Consider the following 6000-nt stretch of genomic DNA (forward strand, 5'->3'; position numbering starts at 1 on the left):
ATTGTCATTTGTTTCTAGGTATTTTTTGATTTCCTCTTTGATTTCTTCAGTGATCTCTTGGTTATTTAGTAGTGTATAGTTTAGCCTCCATGTGTTTGTATTTTTTTACAGTTTTCCTGTAATTCATATCTAGTCTCATAGCATTGCTGTCAGAAAAGATACTTGATATGATTTCAATTTTCTTAAATTTACCAAGGTTTGATTTGTGACCCAAGATATGGTCTATCCTGGAGAATGTTCCATGAGCACTTGAGAAGAAAGAATATTCTGTTGTTTTTGGATGGAATGCCCTATAAATGTCAATTAAGTCCACCTTGTTTAATGTGTCATTTAAAGCTTGTGTTTCCTTATTTATTTTCATTTTGGATGATCTGTCCATTGGTGAAAGTGGGGTGTTAAAGTCCCCTACTATTATTGTGTTACTGTCGATTTCCCCTTTTATGGCTGTTAGCATTTGCCTTATGTATTGAGGTGCTCCTATGTTGGGTGCATAAATATTTACAATTGTTATATATTCTTCTTGGATTAATCCCTTGATCATTACATAGTGTCCTTCTTTGTCTCTTGTAATAGTCTTTATTTTAAAGTCTATTTTGTCTGATATGAGAATTGCTACTCCAGCTTTCTTTTGATTTCCATTTCCATGGAATATCTTTTTCCATCCCCTCACTTTCAGTCTATATGCGTCCCTAGGTTTGAAGTGGGTCTCTTGTAGACAGCATATGTATGGGTCTTGTTTTTGTATCCATTCAGCCAGTCTATGTCTTTTGGTTGGAGCATTTAATCCATTTACATTTTAGGTAATTATCAATATGTATGTTCCTATTACCATTTTCTTAATTGTTTTGGGTTTGTTATTGTAGGTCTTTTCCCTCTCTTGTGTTTCCTGCCCAGAGAAGTTCCTTTAGCATTTGCTGTGAAGCTGGTTTGGTGGTGCTTTAGAGTTCTCTTTAGTTTTGCTTATCTGTAAAGGTTTTAATTTCTCCATGGAATCTGAATGAGTTCCTTGCTGGGTAATCTTCATAATAGGTTTTTCCGTTTCATCACTTTAAATATGTCCTGCCACTCTTTTCTGGCTTTCAGAGTTTTTGCTGAAAGAGCAGCTGTTAACCTTATGGGGATTCCCTTATATGTTATTTGTTGTTTTTCCCTTGCTGCTTTTAATATTTTTTCTTTATATTTAATTTTTGACAGTTTGATTAATATGTGTCTCAGCGTGTTTCTCTTTGGGTTTATCCTGTATGGTACTCTCTGTGCTTCCTAGACTTGATTGACTATTTCCTTTCCCATGTTAGGGAAGTTTTCTACTATAATCTCTTCAAATATTTTCTCAGACCCTTTCTTTTTCTCTTCTTCTTCTGGGACCCCTATAATTCAAATGTTGGTGCTTTTAACGTTGTCCCACAGGTTCTGAGATTGTCCTCAATTCTTTTCATTCTTTTTCTTTATTCTGCTCCCTGGCAGTTATTTCCACCATTTTATCTTCCAGCTCACTTATCCGTTCTTCTGCCTCAGTTATTCTGTTATTGATTCCTTCTAGGGTGTTTTTAATTTCAGTTAATTGTGTTGTTCATCACTGTTTGTTTGCTCTTTAGCTCTTCTAGATCCTTGTTAAATGTTTCTTGTATTTTCTCCATTCTGTTTCTGAGATTTTGGATCATCTTTACTATCATTACTCTGAATTCTTTTTCAGGTAGGTTGCCTGTTTCGTCTTCATTTATCTGGTCTTGTAGGTTTTTACCTTGCTCCTTTGTGTGTAACAGATTTTTCTTTTTTATTTTTTTTGAGGGGTGGTGCTGTATTTCTGTCTTAGTGGTTGTTTGGTCTGAGACGTCCAGCACTGGAGTTTGCAGGCGGTTGGATAGAGCTGGGTCTTGGTGCTGAGGTGAGGACCTCCAGGAGGCCTCAGTCTGATTAATATTCCCTGGGGTCTGAGGTTCTCTGTTAGTCCAGCAGTTTGGACTCTCAACTCCCACCACAGGAGCTCAGGCCCAACCTCCGGCCTGGGAACCAAGATCCCACAAGCTTCGTGGCATGGTTTTAAAAAAAAAGGAGGAAAGAAAGAACAAAAGGAGCAGTACAATATCAAAGAATAAAACACAAAATAAAATTAGAAGATAAAAAAATATATTAGGAAAACTAAAACTATAATTGAAACAAGTGCAACAAGGTAAAATAAAATCACAACAGAAGCAAAAACAAGGGGGGTGGGAGGGAGAACAAGCCAAAAGGAGAGATCAGTAACAAAATATAAAGAATAAAATTAGAGAAATAAAAGATTAGGAAAAATAAAAATACAAAAGAATCAACAACAATGAATCAACAAGGTAAAGCAGAACCCCAATCTAAAAGAGGAGAAAAGAAAAAAAAAAAGCAAGCCTTGGCTATGGGGGTGGAGTTTAGGCGGGGTGGGGGTGGAACTTAGGCAGGGGTGGGGTTTTGGGTGGGGCAGGACCTAGGCAGCTGGTGTGGGGGGGTGACGTTTGAGCGTGGGGCAGGGCCTCTGCTTAGGACCTGGCAGAAGGGGAGAGGCAGCACGTGGAAAGGAGGGCCTGGAGTGTGGGCTTCTGGAGTTTGGAGGTAAGACCCTGAGTGAGGGTATGTAGGTGGGGTTTAGGCCCAGCACGGTTGGAGGGCATCTCAGAGGGGGTCTCCGAGTGTAGAGGTCAGGCCCTGGGTGGGGGTGTAGGGGCGGGGCTTGGGCTCTGCGCAGCAGGAGGGAGACTCTGAGGGCAGAGGATTAGGCCCCCGGGAGCCCAACAGGCTTCTGGGTGCCTTAGTGGACAGGGAAAGCGCTGGCCCCGTTCCCTTCTGTTCCTTCACGCCCCTCCCCTACCGTCTCCCCTGGGGTCTCCCCCGTCCCTGCTGGACCCCTAACCGTGGGTGGGTCCCGCTGGGTGTAGGAACTCCTCCCCTCCCCCAGCCGCCCCTCAGGGGCGCCAGTCCCCTCCCACCTCCACTTCTCCTCCCCACTCACTCCCCCCACGCCCCACATCCTACCCGGTCGCTGGGGGTTCCTCCCGTCCCCTTAGGTGTCTGTGGTCCCCCAGCGGTGCCTGGTAGGTGCCCTAGTTGTGAGGAGACGCAAATTCGCCATCCTCCTAGTCCGCCATCTTGACTCCACCCCCTCTGTTTTTTTAATTGCGCAGATGCCGTCTCATGTTAGCACAGAATATGGAGTGTGAATTACTTATTGTGGAATGTCACCATACTTTGGCTTTTTGAGTGTCACTGGTGTATGAGGAAGCACCCCTAGTCTGTGGTTATAAAATCTGGGTCAGAAGCCAGTTACAGCACATTTCTGCTGTGCCCTGGATGCCATTCTAATTCCCTGAGCCTTTATATCTTCATGATTAAAATTGAGTTAATTACTATCCTGTTTCAGAGGCTTGTGAGATGATTAAGTGAAAATGCTGTGTAAACTGTAAAACACTGTAAAAATGTAAGGCTTTATTATGGAAATTATATAATAAGGTTGATTATATTTATTGTTATATGGTAAACGTGGATAATTTCTGTTTTGGGAAATATGCATTAAGGGAAAAAGCATGCCATTAGTATTCTAAGTTGGGAAGAGAGACAATTGGCATGATTAATGGAAGCCACTACTCAAAAACAGTTATTTTATAAGGTCTTTAAAGGTTGGGATCCAAATCAAACTAATTCCATCATTAATAAGAATTAAGGATATCAGCATGGGCAAGGGAATACACATCACAATTCTTTCCCACTCACAAGGAAGACTAAGTGGAAGATGAATGACTTCACATGATCCCAGCCTCATTACAGATCACAGATACACAGGAAGAGAGAAGGTTATTCAAAGACAACAATGAAACAATGAATGTAGGTTAGGTGATCTTCCAGACATCCAGAAGAAATAAAGCGAGGTTCTAGAGAATTCCATAATTTTCTCAGTCGTGACAGGCATATGTGTAATTAACCATTTATACACTTCAAAGAATTAGAGTACAACATTTACTTAACATGAAAACCATCCTGTACTCTTGTTTTCATGACTCGAAAGCATTTTCAGTATCTTCCAGTAGCTTAGCTTAGCTTTTTATAAGAAGCCATCAGAGATTAAAAAATAATATGCACAACTACTACTGATTTGTGAGTGATAGTCTACTCATAAAATGAATACCTCAACTTTAGCTATTGGTTGTCTGGTCATTCAAAGCACATATGAACAAGCATTATAAATAAATACATTAGTCACTATGTAACTACTGAGAATGTTGATACAACATACAATCACAAAATTAACTCTTAAATTTTCACCGCATCAATTAATGAAATTATGCTGCTATTATATTTTTATAAGCAGGAAAAATTATATGATTCACTACCTTACTGCTACATGCTGTATTTTTTTATGAACACTATGTTTTTTGTTTATCCAGATCTGGAGTATGTATATAGCATGTTAAATATGACCAATACTTCAAAAGTAATCAACTTTTTAAAACAGATCAGATAACTGTATAGCAATTGCATTTTACCTGTAATAATTTTAAAGGCAAAAAAAGGAAAAAGAACTCACTATATAAGTTTAATATATATTAGACTTCAAATTGCATATATTACATATATTGAGCATTATATATACTGAGCATACACTCATGCACATTACACACACACACAATTTGAAGCTAAATGTAAAAGTGAAGCTAATGGCTTTTAACATTTTGTTTTTATTTTTTAAGATAATTATGACTATCAGATCCAACATCTACAATTAAATTATGTGGGCATGTTGAAAAAATACTGCACATTTGTAAAGCTATTCTCTACCACAGATTTCAGAATTTCTTTCTCAAAATTTAGAGACATGAGAAATTCACTTAAGTAAAATACAATTCAATGAAACTATTAGTGATTTTTTTTTTTTTTTTTTTTTTGCGGTACGTGGGCCTCTCACTGTTGTGGCCTCTCCCGTTGCGGAGCACAGGCTCCGGATGCGCAGGCTCAGCGGCCATGGCTCACGGGCCTAGCCGCTCTGTGGCATGTGGGATCTTCCCGGACCGGGGCACGAGCCCGTGTCCCCTGCATCGGCAGGCAGACTCTCAACCACTGCGCCACCAGGGAAGCCCATTAGTGCCTATTTTTGAGGTTCTATTATAATTATGTTAAAAATAATCCATTTTTTCTGCAATGTTTCTGCTTATATGAGTGACTTGAATAAACAGATATAAAAGAGTTTCAAAAAGGCTAATTTGATTGACCACAAAATCGATCCTGAAAATCCAGTTCCACTTAGCCTTGGAAATGAGACATTAAGTACAAACTGGAGGTTTGAATGTATCTCAGAACCTGAAGAGATGGTTTTTGTTCAGCTCAAGCACTCCATTTCAGGCAGACAATCTCCTAGAGTATTAAGGATTTGAGATTTTTTTTCAGCTGATATAGGAAATAAAGAACTATTTCAGAAGATATAGGAAATAAAGAACTATATATGTGTGTACAAAGTGCACAATGAATATGAATCAAGTCAAGAAACCAGGCAGTGGTAAGTGCTCACTTTGTTGCCACGTTTTCTTGACGTGTGCTTCGTTGCGTTAAAAAAGTTAAGAAACGTTGCAGATTAAGTTATTATAGAAGAAAATAATTTCCCCAAATCCTGATAACTCCAAAGACCTGAGAGACCCTACAATGGCTACTTCTATAGTCTTCATTCTCAACTGTGACTGTCAGTGCCAACTTGGCTTCTGACAACTTGGTACAGAAAATGAATCCTACTGTGATTCAAGTTTGATGTTTTTTTCTGAGTGACCGATTCTTATGTAAAATTATCTTAATAAAAATGTTCCATAGATATGTCATTTTACGTTTCAGAACAATCCAACACAATATGTGATTTCAAGTTTCTTACAAACCTGTAAATTACCCAAGAAAGGCAATGTAACTTATCCAAAAGGAAACATGTGAAGTAAGTGGTAGAGATGAAAGAGAAAACATTCAAAAAAATGGTGTTGTAGTTTGGAAGGATAAGAAGAG

The sequence above is a fragment of the Delphinapterus leucas genome, chromosome 14 (assembly GCF_059928025.1).
Source record: "Delphinapterus leucas isolate spDelLeu-1000000601 "Yukka" chromosome 14, BTC_Dleu_Yukka2, whole genome shotgun sequence".
NCBI lineage: Eukaryota > Metazoa > Chordata > Mammalia > Artiodactyla > Monodontidae > Delphinapterus > Delphinapterus leucas.